Source organism: Artemia franciscana, chromosome 11, assembly GCF_032884065.1.
Source record: "Artemia franciscana chromosome 11, ASM3288406v1, whole genome shotgun sequence".
Lineage (NCBI taxonomy): Eukaryota > Metazoa > Arthropoda > Branchiopoda > Anostraca > Artemiidae > Artemia > Artemia franciscana.
In genome coordinates, this window is record NC_088873.1 from 36,994,485 (window position 1) to 37,013,420 (window position 18,936).

Genomic DNA, 18,936 nt, shown 5'->3' on the forward strand with positions numbered 1-18,936 from the left:
GAGGCCGAAAAATATACTCTTGTGCCGGTTCGGAGGGTGCTTACCCCTGATAGATTGCGAGTGGTGGGTGACTCCTCCCTGGGTCTTGAGGTACGAGTGTTGCCTGTCCATGCCGGTCTTGAGCTGACAGATGGGACTTTCAGGATGTTGGAAAACAATGGGTGACATCTTGATTAATACTATCAAAGAAGACTTACAAAGAGAAAAAATAGATATAAGGCAAGCCCTGTCTCTAAATACTACACTCAAGGGGGCACAAATAACCAAGAAGTGATTGGTGCCATTGTTTTTTTTTGTGTGTGTGTGTGCAGAGGCACCGGGTCTTTTTAGCCAGGGCCTCGGCTCAGTCTCCTGACTCTGCCCATGATAATAATAACAAATCCACAACTTACAAAACACAGAAAAATAGTCAGATCATCAGGGTAAGCATTTCCTCCCTATACTACATATGTTACTGTTTTGAACGATTTTATATTCTGTTAATTGCCACATAATTGGAGAGTTGTAGAACTGTTGACAAGTATAATTCGATCAATGCTGGATCAGAGGAACTAAAGGTATCAGCAACCCGAGGGGGATGGCACAATTATAGAGTTTTATTTTGTATAGGCGGCTGTCATTCGAAAATCTCATAAACTTGAACTACAGCTCGGGCAAAGCAGGAGCCACTTCAGAAAGTCAAGGGACCCGATCGTTCACAGACTCTTCTTCATGAAATTTGTTCTTATAACTAGCCTTAGTACTTTGGTTTTTCGTAACAAATGTTTAGTTAACCATTTTCGTGTTTTGTCCAATGAATTAATAAATCAAATATTTAATTAATTTTAAATTTATATAAAAATTAAATTAATATATTATATTGATTAATTTAGTAAAAGCTATTAATTTATACCAAAAAATAAGCAATTAAATGTTAATCAATTTTGTAATTTATTTTTCTTAATTTGCTAGTAATTAGAAGAATTATTTTTTAATTCTTACAAAATCTTTTGCATTATACAACTTAAGATGAGCTTAAATTAACAAAAATAAGAATAGTTTGCCATCCTCGTATATGGATGTATATGGCAGTTAAAATTTATGTATACGGACGAAATAAGGTACAATTGCTTACATAAGGTATATAAGCAATCAAATATTAATCAATTTCGTAGTTTGTTTTTCTTAATTAATTAGTAATTACAGGTATTACCTTTTAATTCTTACAAAATCTTTTACATTATACAACTTAAGATGAGCTTAATTTACAAAAAATAAGAATAGTTTACCATCCTCGTATATGGACATATATGACAATTAAAATTTATGTATATGGACGAAATGAGGTATAATTGCTTATATAAGGTATATAAGCAATTAAATATTAATCAATTTCGTAATTTGTTTTTTTTAATTAGCGAGTAATTACAAAAATTACTTTTTAATTCTCACGAAATCTTTTGCATTATACAACTTAAAGATGAGCGTGAAGTACCAGAAATAAGAATAGTTTGCCGTCCCTAAATATCCAAAAAGGCTAGAGTGTAATTTGTGCTATACCGAGGAGTAAGCAAATAGCTGTAATTGAAAGTATTCTTAGGAATGTTTCTTTTTGCACATACGATAGAAATAGACTTAAAAGGGAGAAAATATGGACGAAAATAAGGTGTTTTTAGAATGAGAAATTAAGACAAAAAAACACTTTTTTCATTGCAATTTATCAAATATTTGCGTGAGATGTGGAATATTCGTCTTTAACCGTTACTTTATTTGTCTAATTCTGATTTCGAGTTCTTGGGCTCGTCTTTTATTTCCCCAAAAGAAGTGATGCCAGAATAGATCCGTTTTCTATGACGCCACATTTTAACATTCTATTTAAGTCTCCTCACCACGAAACTTTCCTGGAATCATGGAACTTTACCAACAATCTTCTAGGCTATGGGGAGAAGCTCAACTTTAACCGGATCCAGATCTTATATGAGGGACACCCAATTTCAAAAATAACATACACCAGGCAGCGTGGAGGAGAGTAAGCGGCCCTTATCTACCAGAGGTAACGCCATTCTTCGCAGAAAAATCGTAATTATAAATTAGTAGTGCCTCTACCCAAGGACATATCCAGGATTTTTTTTTTGGGGGGGGGGGGAAACTTTACAAGATGCAAAAAAAAATCAGTTACAAAGATTTTTTACTTTTATAATTCAGAAAAGATTTCAGGGGGAGGGGGTTCAAACCCGGTAGGTTCAAAACCTTTCAAATTCAAGAAATAATTCGCTTCCCTCTAGTAGAATGTTTAGTCTTGTAATCACTGACTTTTTGCCTCCTCCCTAGATTTCGGAAAGTTCTTTTATTGGTATTGTTATTTAAAAATACCTTTTTTGTATTTAAGTGAAAAAAAAAAAAAAAAAATGAAAAATAAGCTGCTCCAACCCCTACAGATTTAGAAATATGTAGATGTCCCCAATAGCCTAAACTATTGACGCTGGACTAATAGGTTCAGTTCATTATTAAATAAAAAATAAAAAACAAGTCTTTTTTTTAACGGAGAGTAAAGAGCGACATTAAAACTTAAAACGAACAGAAATTGCTTCGTATATGAAAGGGGCTGCTTCCTCATCAACGCCCCACTCTTTACGCTAAAGTTTGACTCTTTCTCTTAACTCTACTTTTTAAAACAGTAAAAAACTTGAGGAAGCAGTCCCTTTCATATACGAAGTAATTTTTGTTCGTTTTAAGTTTTAATGTCGCTCCTTACTTTCCGTTAAAAAATTTGTTTTTTTGCTTAATTTCTGAACGTTTTTGAATCAATGCATGTTTTGATTTTGGCTCTCCACAGATGAATAATTAAAACAAAATTTTCATATTTATTTTTTTGGCTAAATGGCTTTCTCATAGTTTTGACCGAATGATATTGAGAAAAAAGGAGCGGGGGAGGAGGCCTAGTTGCCCTCCGATTTTTCGGTTACTTAAAAAGGCAACTAGAACTTTTTTATTTTTCACGAATGTTTTCATTAGTAAAAGATATACGTCACTTACAAATTAGCTTACGTAACGAACTTCTGTATTCTCATGTTTTCATTACATATATGGGGGGGGGGGTTCATCCCCTCCTCAATACCTCGCTATTTTACACTAAAGCTTAAATTTTGTCCCAATTTCTTAAGAATGACCCCTGACTCACAAAAGCCGTAGAATAAATAGTTGAAATTACTAAAAATACTTTAGCGTAAAGAGCGAGGTATTAGGAGAAGGTGAGCCCATCATATGCGTAATAATTTCTGTTCGTTTTAAGTTTTAATGCTGCTCCTTACTTTCAGTTGAAAAAACTTTTTCATAGTTATTTTCTTATTGCTTTATTTTAAATAATGCTAGAAAAAGATAGGCGGTTGTTCTCTCGAAATATTCGTTTTCTGTGTTTTCTTCTGTATTTTTGTTTAGCCTTTAAAAACACCATTTTTGATGGTTTTCTTTCTTTTTGTTTAGTATAAAATACTGAATGGGAATCTAGAGCAATTTAAGTTGGAAAGACTCAGAAATAGTAAGTGCGGAGTAGATGGGTGACTAAACCCTCTCGCAAAACGAAAAAAAACCCTCGCAGGAACTTTTGTCCCCGAAGACGTCTGATGAAAATCAGAAGGCTGGGGACAAAAAGACCCATCAGCCTTTGGGGAAGGGGATGTAAGCAATAGAAATTGCCCATTTTTTACATATAGTGCTTGTTATTGGGATGAAAACAGACCATTTTCAGGAGGGGTGGTATTTTCTGCACGGGGAGGATTTTCCCTGGGGAAAGACACAGTTTTCAACTGAAATTTCCAGGGAAGATTTTAAGCAGGAGATATAGCAGAATTCCTATAGGAAATTCTTGTTATGTCTAAATATTGCTCTGGCCACACAATTTTACCTGTAGAGGAGTTGCGGGGAAATTCTCTGGGAGAACAAGGGAGGGGGATAAAAAAAAGAAAAACTATGTTTGCATCGTCTTAAAAGGGAAAATCCTACTTTGAAAATGAAAGTTTTAAAGACCCAATTTATGCAGATTCCACCTTCACAAAGAAAAAATTTCAATATTTTGGCAGAAAATATATTTGGCAATATTTACAGCCAAAAAGGGAGAGAAAAAACAACTAATTTCTACAAATACCTTACTTTGCAGGCTTTATTAAACCAATCATCGCTGACTAGCTTGGTCCTTCGGCTCTCAAAAATGGACCTCGCATGGTATGATAATTCCCTCATTCAAATTTGAGTTTCGTGATTTTTTTTTGTGTGTATGGGGGGGGGGTCTTTAGTACAAAACTATTGTCATGGTTTTCAGATTTAAAAAGAAGATTTCTTCTCATTGTTTTAGCTGGTCTTTCAGCCTTTACACGAACACACAGTCCAAAGTATATATGAATTTAAAAAAGTACAGAAGTATCCATATTCTTTATTTTCTTTATAGTACCTTTATTTTCATTGAATTTAGCACAGCCTCGCAAGCTTCACTTATGTTGTGCTATTGATTAGGAAATGTTTATTTCTAATAAAATTGTTCTACTACTTCTGAAAACGTAAGTTAAAGCATTAACAGACACGGCACCATACAGAGTACGTCAAATATTATATTAAAAACCCAAGATGTATAAAAAACATGAAAGGGCACTTTGAAACAATTTTCAATCTTCAATTTTATTTCCAAAGACTTTGATAACATCATTAAGAATGACAGCTGATCAGTTTGACCAAAATTCCTGCAATTTTACGGTCCTTTTTTAGCAGCGCCAAATCCCCCATACAAGGAGTCAACTAAAAAAAGAAATAACTCAAATAAGAATTTAAATATCACAAATAATATATAAAAACTACAGAATATATCATCACTATAACGCCTAAGGGTCGTATCTATTATTTTCTCGCTTAAGCAAAAAAATAAACATGATTAATTAAAAATTACTTAAATTAAATAAATAAATTAATTAATTAATTATAACTAGACACTTACATCCAACTAAATTATATATAATGGAAGTGTAATTAATTACTACTACTACTGCTAACAGTTAACCGCAGCACCGAGCCACCTGAGGCAAACACAGCTACAAAAGCTGCTCATCCCAATCCATTCAATGTCCCCCTCTTTACATCCTCCCAGAACGTTCCCGTTTCCCTTAAATCTTTCTTTATGACATACTCCCACCCTAACTGCGGACGACCTGATTTCTGTTTAGCCATAGATGGTTGACCGAAAGAACAATCTTCGGCAATCTGTCATCTTTCTTCCGCAGAACGTGCCCTAGCCATCTCAACCTTTCGCTCATTATCAAACAGTTCGTGGTAACGAACTGTAAGTAAGGAGCGACCCGGCTCAATAGTAACCAAAACTCTAAAAAACGGAATTTTTATAACAATAGTTACATCAAAAGAATCGCATTTAATGCTGATTTTAAATATATAAGTTTCATCAACTTTAGATTTACCCATAAAAAGTTACGAGTCTGAGGAAATGTGCCTTATTTTAGAAATAGGAGGATACATCCCTTAGAATTCATGGAATCTTATCAAAAATCACACCATCAGATGTTGCGTATCAGACAACCATACAGTAGAAGTTTCGAGCTCCTATTCACAAATATGTGGAATTTTGTGTTTTTTGCCACAAGACAGATCACGGATGCGTGTTTGTTTCTTTGTTTTTTTTTTCTCAGGGGTGATTGTATCAACCCAGTGGTCCTAGAATGTCGCGAGGGCTCATTCTACCGGAAATTAAAAGTTCTAGTGCCCTTTTTAAGTACCCAAAAAACTCGGAGGGCACCTAGGTCCCCTCCCACACTAATTTTTCCCCAAAGTCACCAAATCAAAATTCTGAGATAGCCATTTTATTCAGCACAGTCGAAAAACCTAATAACTTCGTCTTTAGGAACGACTTACTCCCCCACAGTCCCCGTGGGAGGGACTGCCAAGTTACCAACTTTGACAAGCGTTTACATATTGTAATGGATATTGGAAAGTGTACAGGCGCTTTCGGGGAATTTTTGGTTGGGGGAGAGGAGAGGGGAATGGTTTATGCGGGAGAACTTTCCATTGAGGAGTTTTTATGGTGAAAGAAAATTTCCATGAAAGGGCCGCAGGGTTTTTTAGTATTTTTTTTTAAAAAGCATTGAAAAAAATACGAAAAAGTTTTTTTCGACTGAAAGTAAGGAGCAGCATTAAAACTTAAAACGAACAGAAATTATTACACATATGAGGGGTTCACCTCCTTCTAACACCTTGCTCTTTACGCTAAAGTAATTTCATTAATTTCAACTATTTATTCTACGGCCTTTGTGATTCAGGGGCAATTCTTAAGGAATTGGGACAAAATGTAAGCTTTAGTGTACAGAGCGAGGTATTTACAAGGGGGTGAACCCCCTCATAGCCGGTAGAACTCTGTACCTTTTCGAAATAAATAACAAATGAGTCAGTTTTGAACTTACAATTGAAACTTGTTAGATGAATTTATAAACTTGTATGTGATTACGGATTAAGGATTATAATGAAAAGAGAAATCACCAATGCTACAGCACAAAAAAAAAAAAAAAAAAAAAAAAAAAAAAAAAAAAAAAAAAAAAAAAAAAAAAAAAAGACAGAAGGAGAAAAGGAAGAATGTATGGTTGTGAATCTGAGTTAGTATTCGGCACTATTATCATCTGATTCGTGCATTGGAATACTTGGGTTTCTTGCCCCACTCAAAGATTAGTAATTATTTATTCTTATTGCTATGACTTTGAACTAAAATTCAAGACTTTTGATATTGTTCTCGCTATCTTCAAAGGTTATTCCACTTGGCCTGCACTTGTTTTGCAGTCAAAAACTGGTGCTAAAGGAATATCAAGATATACAGTCTTTTGCTACGGCAATCTCTCCGAGCACCAAGTGGCAGAGATGCAGAGACTAATTTGAAATTCCTCTCGAATAACCTTAGTGCTCACAAAAGGACGGAAAAAGATGTTGGTAACGCATTTACCAAATTGGGTTCGTTTCCAGACATTTATAAATCGTCATCACCTTATCTAGCATTAAACCCAACGAGCGTTTTGCAGAATAAATAGTTGTGGGCACCAAGTCATGGCTATTTGTAGAAAAAGCCAAGACAGATAGTCCAATTGAGTGAGAAGAAAAACCTGGTAAAAATTCCCCCCTTATAGGGATTGTATGGAAAGGAGGTTAGTTCATTTGTTAATAGATATGTATATCTATTAACCGTCCATGCTTCATCATTACTAGGGCAGTTTCTTTCGGAGGCTTCACTGTTAATCACGCTTGAATTCGCAAAATATATTGGAAAATCATCCAATGTATTTGCTAGTGGTGAATATATTGGAAAGTTGTCCAATATATTTGATAATTAAGAAATATATTGGATCATCATTGCTAGGGCAGTAGAACCTAGGGCAGTATTACAGAAGATTCACTGGCACCTAACCTAATCCTACAAAAAATATCTTTTACCCAGGATAAATTAAATCGCATAAGAGCGAATCTTAAATTTGAGATTTCCCGTCTAGTTAAGGCTAAACTATCAGATCCTGATACAGCAAATCAATCAATTGATACTCTAATAATAATAATAATAATAAAAAAAAAAAAAAAAAAAAAAAAAAAAAAAAAAAAAAAAAAACACGATGCCATTTCCATTGTTCACAACCCAAAATTTCATGAAATAGAAAAATCGCTCAAAAGACTATTTGCAATGGTTAAAATCTTGGAAAGTAGGATTTTGTCATTGGAATCGAAAGTGGAAGATTTTCAACAAGAAAGGATGTTGGATTTCTTAGTGATGGATGCAGTAAAGCAGAGGCCTGGAAATGAACTAAAGAAAGAAATACTAGTTATCATTAAAGACAAGATGCTGGTCCCTGGTTTTTAAGCCAATAATATTGTAAATGTTTATCGATTTAGTTTGAATGTCTCTAACGATCAGTTTAAAGTATGGTCAGTGCTAATACACTTCAGAAATGGTGAAAATGGTGAATGGTGAAATGGTGAATGGCGAAAAAGCTCGAATTGTTTTCAAAGCAAAGATTAAACTAGCAAAAAGTGGAATATTTTTGTCCGAATCGCTTACAAAAAAGCGCCGTGAAGATTTAAATGCGGCAAGAGATTGTTTCGGTAAATTTAATGTGTGGACTGACCGCGGGCACATTTTAACTAAACCACCTGGTCAATGGATGATACGGAAAATTTGATCATTCGCAGATTGGGTTTACACACTTTTATTTATTTTTTTTTATTTTTTTTTGCGTGTATATTTTATGATTTAATGCCATATCTAAGATTTGTTGTCTCTTTTTACTGGCAAATCAGGTACGCGCCCAATTGAAGGACGCCTTTTTTAGCTAGAAAATAACCCTTTATGTTTTAAGCATGATTAATAATTCTATTGGGTATGTTAATAGTGATTTGACGACAATGAACCCCTCAGTAACGAGTAAATATGTTTCTAATGTAAGGGAGGCTGCCAAACGGGATGAATATTTTTCAGTGCTCCATTTGAATATTCAAGGTCCTTGTTCCTCAATTGACCATCTAAAACAGATAATTTCTGATATTGTTGATTTATGTGAGACTTTCTTAGATTCTAATAATGATATGCTTTTGGATTTGCAAGGTTATAAGATGGAGGGGCTAAGTCGACAAAAGATGCATAAGGGTGGTCTTGCCTTGTATATTTCTATACAAGGGAATATGTCCCATATTCTCTTAGAATGAATCTACCAGAAATATTGAATGTGGAGACTGAGATTATTTATCGATCTCCAAGTGGATCTATTCCTCTGTTTCTACGCATCCTTAATGATCTACAGGAAACCATAATCGAACAGTCGACTGAGTTAATTGTTATGGGAGATTTTAATATAAATTTGATGGATATAAGGTCTTCAGTGTCTTTGGATTTTCTTTCGTCCATGCTTGCCGCAGGTACTTTACCTTCTATATGTACCCTATCTCGGATAACAGAGTACATCATCTCTGATTGACAATATTCTCTGTACGTCTATCTTGATACAAAATTATGTTTTAGTGAGTGACAATTCTAATCATTTCCCTGTTTATTCTAGATACTATTTTGATAACTGACTATTGAGAGGACTAGTTAGTCTGGTAAGAGGCCTTTTAGCTTTGGTGAAGTGGAATTGACACTTCACCAAAGCTATCTTTACCTTCCGTATCTTTGGATTTTCTTTCGTCCATGCTTGCCGCAGGTACTTTACCTTCTATATGTACCCTATCTCGGATAACAGAGTACATAATCTCTGATTGACAATATTTTCTGTACGTCTATCTTGATACAAAATTATGTTTTAGTGAGTGACATTTCTAATCATTTCCCTGTTTATTCTAGATACTATTTTGATAACTGACTATTGAGAGGACTAGTTAGTCTGGTAAGAGGCCTTTTAGCTTTGGTGAAGTGGAATTGACACTTCTTAGGTCAAGATTGGCAGAAATATCTTGGGGTGATTTTGAGAGTGATTCTAATTTTTACCATTTATTTAATATTTTTTATGAGTATTAAAGAAGCTGTCTTTGATATTTGCTCTGTTTCACCTTCTAGTCGCAAGAATAAGAAGGCATTTCCTATTATATTTTATGAGGCCAACCGAAGTTCCAGTCGAAATTATCGTTTAAAGAAAATCAATCACCTGACATTAATAGCTAGAGGTAATGGGGATAATCTTATTACCATCTACCATTATTAAGGCCTTTCCTCTAAATCCATGGTCTCCATAGGAGCTGTATGAGAATTAATAAACTCTGGAGAGCCTTTAACTCTGCTAGTCCCTCCAGGAAAGTTATTTGCTTTCCGTGATTTAAAATTTACAATTCTGTGTGTCGAAAGGCAAAATCCTAGTTTTATTTTAATTGTTTTTCAGATTGCATTAAAGATACTCGCAAAACTTGGCAGGTTATAAATTCTGTCCTTACGCCCTCTCTTCAGTCTCCGTCAGTTCCTTCTTTTTTGGATCTCGATGGTAAAATTATCGAGGGTGAGCTGAATATTCAAAATGCATTTACTTCATATTTTCCGAATATTGGTAAAAGGACCGCTTCGGTTGTTAGTTCTTCTCCTTCAAGATCCAATTTCAGGTCTTATCTTGGGCCACCTTGTATTAAATCAAGGTTTTTGGAACTAGCGACGGAGATAGAAATTACTAAAATTATTCTGGGATTGAAAAATATTTTATCGTCCGACCCTGATAATATTTCTACTAATGTAAATAAGGTCATACTTCCTTCAATAAAACTTATTAACCTCTCCTTTCAGCATGGTATTTTCCCGAGTAGTCACAAGCGGGCTCGAGTCATCACATTATATAAGGGGCGGGGGGAAGGGGGCAAAAAATGATCCAGCCAATTATCGGCCAATTTCTTTATTGCCTTTGTTTAGCAAAACATTCGAGAAAGCGATGCTTTCTCGTCTTGATAATTTTCTTACTTCTAAAGATTTTTTTCACGATTTTCAATTTGGTTTTCGATTAAAAAATTCAACTGAGCATGCTTGTGCAGTTCTACTGAATTATCTTCACCCTGCACTAGACTCCCTTTTGATTCCTGTTGCTTTGTTTCCGGGATGTTCGTAAAGCCTTTGATTCTTTAACCCAATGTGTTCTTCTCTGAGAACTTTCTTATTTTGACGTAAGAGGTAGTGTGTTATTTTGGTTCAAGTCTTTCATGTCTGGTTGAATAATTTGTTTTTGATCCGCTTTTTCGCTCACCATCAAGTGTTGACAAGGGGGTCCCTCAAGGGTCAATTTTAGTGCCAGTACTGCTTTTAATTTACAGTTAGAACCTCTTTATGCATTTTTTTACAGTTAGAACCTCTTTATTGCTGTCATCTATGTCGTCCAACATTCTCCCGTACCCATAACCATACGTTGCCAACCTCGGATTTTCTTATTACTTTTGCCGATGATACCACTCTTTTTACTTCTGGGGGAACAGAGGATGAGGTTCGTACACAGTTAGTGGACCTCTTCGAGGTCCTTTCAATTTGGTTTGATTTAACTTGCCGTAAATGTTTCTAAATCTAGTTTTTTAGTTTTTTCTCGTATATCTCCTAAGGACTACTCCTGAAACACTATGTTTATTTAATTACAACAGTAAGAAGCTTTTTTTAAAAGTACTAAAATACTTTAGCGTAAAGAGCTAGGTGTTGTGGAGGATACCCCCTTCATATACGTAATATTTTCTGTTCATTTTAAGTTTAAAATTGTTCCTTACTTTCAGTTGAAAAAACTTGTTTTTTAATTTAATAATTTAAGTGACTGAAATTAATTTATGTTTAATCAGTTTAAAATGTGAAATTCGTTATTTTTTTTTCAAATGTTTCAATGAATTTTATAGAAAATAAAACAGAAAATAGGAAGGATCTTAAAACCTTGGAGGTTTCGGACGTTCTTTATGATCCATAGTTGTGATACCATTTAAACTCGGGATAATGTCCGAGGTCCTTGAAGAAAAAAAGCAACAGAATTGGTGAATTAAGTGAAAAATAATATAAGTTATAGGACAGATAGTAAAAACGTCAAGAAGTTGGGAATCTTTCGGGAGCTTTCAAGGAGTGTGCTACCATTTTAATTCGGAGTAACTCCCGAACAAATATTCCTTTTTCACAACTTCATAAACACAGAGAAAATAGGAAAATTATTGAAGAAGGAATTAGTTATTGAAAATGTAGAAAACTTTAAGATTTAGTGTTCCTTTGATGAGCTTTCAATGGGTGTGTTATCATTTTAACTCTGAATTCAGAACTTCTGATAAAAAAAAAAAAAAAAAAAAAAAAAAACAGATAAATTGTAGGATAAAAGAAAAAAATAAAGAGCAAATGGTAAAAATATAGATTTCGAACACCCTTTAGGGACCATAATTTAGATTCCCTCTTCACGACTCGGGTGGAAGTGGTGGCAACCGTCTCGTTGTGTCCCTGGGAGTAGTGGGTACAGGAAGAAGCCTACGTCACCGTCCAGCCACTAGCCGTTTTGCCATGAGGCAAGCTATCTTGTGGGGCAGTGTCAAAACTGGACTCAACGGAACTAGTAATGGTTGCTAAAACCAAGACCAGAATGGGGTCAATTCTCCCCCTTAAGACTCCCCCCTCCAACATTTTAGGTTCCCCCCTCCAACTTCCCCCAATGTCACCGGATCTGGTCGGGATTTAAAATAAAAGCTCTGAGACACGATATCCTTCCAAATATCAAAGTTCATTAAGATCCCATCACCCATTCGTTAACTAAAAATACTTTTATTTTTCTTTATTTTTCCGAATTAACCGGCCCCCTACTCCCCCCCCCCAGATGGCCAAATCGGAAAAACGACTATTTCTAGTTTAATCTGATCCAGTCCCTGATACGCCTGCCAATTTCATTGTCCTAGCTTACCTGGAAGTGCCTAAAGTAGCAAAACCGGGACCGACAGACGGGCAGAATTTTCGATCGCTATATGTCACTTGGTTAATACCAAGTACCATAAAAAAGTTCTCATTTGGACTCTAGAAGGATAAGTTCACCCTCATCTTGCACCTTCGAGTACAAATAGACAGACTGATTTGACATATATTACAGAATATCAGTTCAATTAATCCGTAAAATAATCAGTTTGTTAATAATTAGGTTTTTTTTTACTGAGATTGTCTAAAAATCGGAAAAAGGTTAAAACATAAAGTTTAAATAATCATACATATAGATGATTGCTCACCTCTTAAAACCGAGGTTTAGTTATTAAAATAAATGTTTATCAGTTACAAATGTACAACCCCTCCTCTAAATAGCTGAATGAAAGAAGAACACAACTAACATGATTCACAGACTCACAGTATTCACAGTAGTAACATAATTCACAGTAGGGCTTTAAAAATGAAATATAGCTACAATGCACTTTTTGGCTAGATTGAAACAACACGCCTAAAAGCTATTAGTTACGGGAAATCTATTCAATTGACTATTATACTTCAGACCAATATTGACCGATTGACTTATATTTGATACATACATGACCCTCCCCCTTCATAAAGAAGTGCAACCAGTATTGCTAATTGAATAATATGATAAACAGTAAAATTGGATAATGTCCCATTGAGATAGAAATCATTGGTGATATGGTTTCTATATGCTTAATCAGTAAAGAAAAAAAAAAGATGTTTACGTATGACTCATTGCGTCAGCATCGAAACTTAGATAGCAAATAAATTGCTTACTAGACCCTCCCCCTCCATCCAAAAAAAAATTCAAGAAACATAGCTAAAGGACTGGACAGAAGTAGTGTTTTCTTCCAGGTTTTAAGAATAAACATGTGTGCAAAATAAGCTGGCATTTTGGAAAAGAGGTATTGGAAAATAATTTGACTATGCAAAACGTGGATGCTTAAAGAAGAAAACGTATACCAAACCATCAAAATAAGCTAAGTGAGATTTGATGAATCCAGCATTAAGACAAGATAGAAAATTTAAAAATGTAAGCAAAAATAACACAAAAACGGCGTTAATCCAGGTCCTAACTTCGAAGAAAAATACAACAGAATTGGCAAATTAAGTAGAAAATGAAAAAAAAAATTAGGACCATTAAATGTTCAACTGATTCATTAATATATTTTGGTAAATTAATTAATAATATAATCTAATTTAATTGCAAAATTTTTGAGCGATCCAGGATTAAGATAAGATGGAAAGCTAAAAATTGAAAAAGTAAGCATAAAAACAACACAAAGGAAGCGTTAATCTAGAAACATTTTGGCAATCAAAAAAAGGCCAATTCCCCACCCAAAAAATTCTGAGATGACCAAGTATCCAAATATCTTAATCTGTGGGGTAATACCTCGTCCCCAGTATTAATCAACACAGCGTTGTAAACTAAAAAAACAATAGATACCAGAAAAAATTAACATAAAGAGTAAGGGATATACATTAAATCTGCAATTTTCAAACGGCTGGTGGTAACGAACTGTGAGGAGGGACCCGGCTCAATAGTAACCGAAACTCTAAAAACCAGAATTTTGATACCAATAGACATATAAAATGAATCGGGATTTTATGCTGATTTCAAATATATAACTAAGTTTAGTCTTGGCCATCAAAGGTTGCTAGAATGAGAAAATTTGCCCGATTTTCAAAAAAACGGAGTAAACAGCCCCTAAAAGTAATAGAATCTTAATAAAATCACACCATCGAGTTTTGCTGTAAAACCTTTACTGTAAAGGTTTCAAGCGCCTATCTGAAAGAATGTGGAATTTTGTATTTTCTGCCAGAATTAAGATCACGGATGGTTTTTTTTTCAAGGATGATGGACCCAGTGGTCCTAGAAAATCGTGGGAGGGCTCATTCAAATGAAAATTAAAAGTTCTAGTGTCTTTTTAAAGTGATTTAAAAAAATTGGAGGGCAACCAGGCCCCCTCCCAAATCGCTTTTTTTCAAAATCGTCTGATCAAAATTAAGATAGCCATTTTGTTTATCTTAGTTGAAAGGCCGAATAACTATGCCTTTGGAGATATTATTATCCATCACAGCCCCTAAGGAAAGGTCTTTAAAGTGAAAATTTGCCCACTGTTTACTTATAGTGTTTGTTACTGGGAAGTATCCATACATTTTCCGGAGGGAAAGGGGATTTAATGATGGTGAGATTTTCCAAGGATAGGGAAGTTTCCAGGGGGTGAATTTGCCAGGGGAAATTTTACACTGGGGAAATTTGCCAGAATTCCTGTACAAAATTCTTCTTATGTCTTACTTTGTCATTGCCGACTCAATTTTGCGCATTGGGATGTTAAGAGATCTTTGTCCAGTGTAAATTTTCATATGAATTGAATTGTCTAGATAATAAATCCTTGAGGAGGAGGGATTTTTCCTTGAAGGAGTAGCCAGATTTCCCGTACCTCTGTACACAACACCTCGCTCTTTACCCTAAAGTTTCCTGTCCCAATTCCTTAAGAACTACTCCTAAAACACTATGCTTGTTTAATTACAACAGTAAGAAGCTTTTTTTAAAAGTACAAAAATACTTTAGCGTAAAGAGCTAGGTGTTGTGGAGGATACCCCCTTCATATACGTAATAATTTCCGTTCATTTTAAGTTTAAAGTTGTTCCTTACTTTCAGTTGAAAAAACTTGTTTTCTAATTTAATAATTTAAGTGACTGAAATTAATTTATGTCTAATCAGTTTAAAATGGGAAATACCATTTTTTTTTTTCAAATGTTTCAATGAATTTTATAGAAAATAAAGTAGAAAATAGGAAGGATCTTAAAACCTTGGAGGTTTCGGACGTTCTTTATGATCCATAGTTGTGATACCATTTAAACTCGGGGTAATTGTCCGAAGTCCTCGAAGAAAACAAGCAACAGAATTGGTGAATTAAGTAAAAAATAAAATAAGTTATAGGACAGATAGTAAAAACGTCAAGAAGTTGGGAATCTTTCGGGAGCTTTCAATGGGTGTGCTACCATTTTAATTCGGAGTAACTCCCGAACAAATATTCCTATTTCACAACTTCATAAAAACAGAGAAAATAGTAAAATTATTGAAGAAGGAATTAGTTGTTGAAAATGTAGATAACTTTAAGATTTAGTGTTCCTTTGATGAGCTTTCAATGGGTGTGTTATCATTTCAACTCTGAATTCAGAACTTCTGATAAAAAAAACAACAGATAAATTGTAGGATAAAAAAAAAAAAATTAAGAGTAAATCGTAAAAATAAAGATTTCGGACGCCCTTTAGGGACCATAATTTAGATTCCCTCATCACGAATCGGGTGAAAGTGGTGGCAACCGTCTCGTTGTGTCCCTGGGAGTAGTGGGTACAGGAAAAAGCCTACGTCACCGTCCAGCCACTAGCCGTTTTGCCATGAGGCAAGCTATCTTGTGGGGCACAGTGTCAAAACTGGACTCAACGGAACTAGTAATGGTTGCTAAAATCAATACCATAATGGGGTCACTTCTCCCCCTTAAGACTCCTTGAGGATCAATTCTAAGAGGCACAAAATCATACCTTAGTTCTGGTTCTGAGGGTGCTTGCCCCAGCTTCGTTCTGAATCTAGCGAGTGGGGCTTTCAGGATGGTAATACTCGAGAAGACTCTTTTACAAAGAGAAACAAAATAGAGGTTAGGCAAGCCCTGTCTCTAGATACCGCACTCGAGGGGCCACCAATAATCCAGCAATTATTGATTCTATTGTTTTTTTTATGTGGAGGCAATGGACCTTTCTGGCCTTACCCTCGACTCAGTCTTTTGACTCTACCCATAATAATAATAATAAGAAACACACAACTTACAAAAAACAAAAGACAAAAATAGGCGAATCATCATGGCAAACTTACCCTATATGCGACTTTTGAAGAGCTTCATTTTCTCTTATTTTTCCACACAAAAGCACAGTTATAAAACTGGGTATATAGAAACTAGTAATTATTACCCAAATAAAGCCAGGAATGGGGTTTATCCCCCCCCCCCCCAAAGACCTCTTGAGGATCAATTCTATGAGGCAAAAAGACGTACGGTAGTTTGGGTCTGAGGAAGCTTTTCCCTGATGGCTGGTGAGCAATGGATGACTCTCCCCTCTGTCTTAGGGACGAGTGTTGCTTGCTCAAATCTGTCTGGTGTTAGCGGATGAGGCTTCCTGGATGTTATAAAACAATGGCTGACATTCGATAATCCCAAAGAAGATTCTTCTACGAAGAGAAAAAATAGATGTCAGGCAAGTCTTGCCCTTAAACACCGCGCTCGAGGGGGCGCCAATAATTCAGCAGTAATTGGTGTTATTGAGTTTTTATGGCACTTGGTATTAACCAAGTGATAGCGATCGCAAATTCTGTCGGTCTGTCTGTCCCAGTTTTGCTACTTAAGGCACTTCCAGGTAAGCTAGGACGATGAAATTCGGCAGGCGTATCAGGGACCGGACATGATTAAATTAGAAATAGACATTTTTCCTGATTTGATCATATGGGGCGGGAGTGGGGGGCCGGTTAATTCGGAAAAAAATAAAGTATTTTTAACTTAGGAATGGGATCTTTATGGAATTCGATATTTGTAAGGATATCGTGTCTCAGAGCTCTTATTTTAAATCCCGACCAGATCCGGTGACACTGGAGAGTGTTGGGGGGGGGGGCTAAAATCTTGGAAAACGTCTAGAGTGGAGGGATCGGGGGGATGAAACTTGGTGGGAAAAATAAGCGTAAGTCCTAGATACGTAATTGACATAACCGGAAGGGATCCACTTTCTTTGGGTTAGTTTGGGGGGGGGGCTAACTCTGAAAAATTAAAAAATGAGGTATTTTAACTTACGAACGGGTTATCTGATCTAATTGAAATTTTATATTTAGAAGGATATCGTGTCTCAAAGTTCTTATTTTAAATCCCGGCCGGATCTGGTGACATTGTGGGGAGTTGGGGGGGACCTTAAATCTTGGAAAACACTTAAAGTGGACGGAGCGGGATGAAACTTGGTGGGAAAAATAAGCATAAGTCTTAAATACGTGATTGACATAATCAGAACTGATTCGCTCTACTTGGGGGAATTGGGGGGGGGAGGTTTAATTCTGAAAAATTAGAAAAAATGATGTATTTTTAACTTCCGAAGGAGTCATCGGATCTTGATGAAACTTCATATTCAGAAGGATTTCGTAACTCAGATCTCTTGTTTTAAATCCCGAACGGATCCAGCGTCATTGGGGGGGGGGGGGAACCGGAAATATCGGAAAGTACTGAAAGCGGAGATATCAGGATGAAACTGGGTGGGAAGAATAAAAACATGTCCAAGATACGTGACTGACATAACCGGACCGGATCCGCTCGCTTTGGTGAAGGTGAGGGGGGGGGGGGGGGGGGTGATAATTCGGAAAAATTAGAAAAATGAGGTATTTAAAAGGTCTGATATAATAAATCAGATCTTGATGAAATTTGATATTTAGAAGGATCGTATGCTTTAGAGCTCTTATTTAAATTTCGACCAGATCCTGTGATATTGGGGGGAGCTGGAGGGGGAAACCGGAATTCTTGGAAACAGTGAAAATTCGGTTATCTTTATCTTACGAATAGGTGATCGGATCTTAATTAAAATTGATGTATACAAGGGTCTTATGTCTCAGATGCTCAATTTCCAACTCGAATCGGATCCGGGGACAGGGAGTTGGAGGGGGAAAACAGAAATCTTGGAAAACGCTTAGATTGGAAAGATCGGGATGAAACTTGATGGGAAGAATAAGCACAAGTTCTAGATACGTGCTTGGCATAATTAGAACGGGTCTGTCCTCTTTGGAGGAGCTGGGGGATGTTAATTTGGAAAAATTAGAAAAATTGAGGTATTTTTAACTTAAGAAAGGGTGACCGGATCTTAATGAAATTTGATATTTAGAAGGAACTCATGTCTCAGAGCTCTTATTTCAAATCCGGACCAGATCTGTTCTTGGAGTGGAGGAATCGGGATGAAGCTTGGTATGTAGAAATAGCAAATGTCGTACATACGTGATTAACGTAACCGTACCAGATTCAGTCTCTTTGGGGGAGATATGGGGTGGGGTTCAGTGCTTTGGCAAGTTTGGTGCTACTGGACGTGCTAGGACGATGAAAATTGACAGGTGTGTCAGGGAGCTGCACAAATTGACTTGATAAAGATGACTTGATCGTTTCCCCCGATTCGACCATCTGAAGGGCTGAAGGGAGAGGAAAAATTAGAAAAAATGAAGTATTTATAACTTAGAGTGGGTGATCGGATCTTAATGAATTTTGATATTTAGAAGGACATCGTGACTCAGAGCTCTTATTTAAAATCCCAACCGGCATTAAGCCTCTGATTTTCCTTTTAAACCAATCTATTGATTCTTAGAAGTTTTCTAGAGCTCATACCATATGAGTCTTGGTTCTTCCGGCATCGTCACAAGGGCCATGTGAGATCTTAGCTCTTGTTTTTTTTTTGTGTGTGTGGGGGGGTAATAAGTGTAGACTCAGTCTTCTGACTCC

General features: G+C 35.8%; 1 protein-coding gene across 13 annotated transcripts in view; it reads right to left on the reverse strand.

The window, feature by feature from the left end:
• LOC136033171 (GRB10-interacting GYF protein 2-like) overlaps positions 1 to 18,936 on the reverse strand; it is a 461,255-nt gene that overhangs the window by 381,952 nt on the left and 60,367 nt on the right. The window contains exons 4-5 of one of the 13 annotated variants that reach the window (XR_010618872.1): positions 16,477 to 16,649; positions 4,566 to 4,767 (exon numbers count right to left, since the gene is read on the reverse strand). The exons of 10 other annotated variants lie outside the window; for them this stretch is intronic. The gene's annotated coding sequence lies outside the window, so the exon portion shown is untranslated. Of the gene's footprint in view, positions 1 to 4,565; positions 4,768 to 16,476; positions 16,650 to 18,936 lie in introns of those variants that run through there. 2 more of the 13 variants (XR_010618875.1, XR_010618871.1) reach the window with 2 other exon arrangements.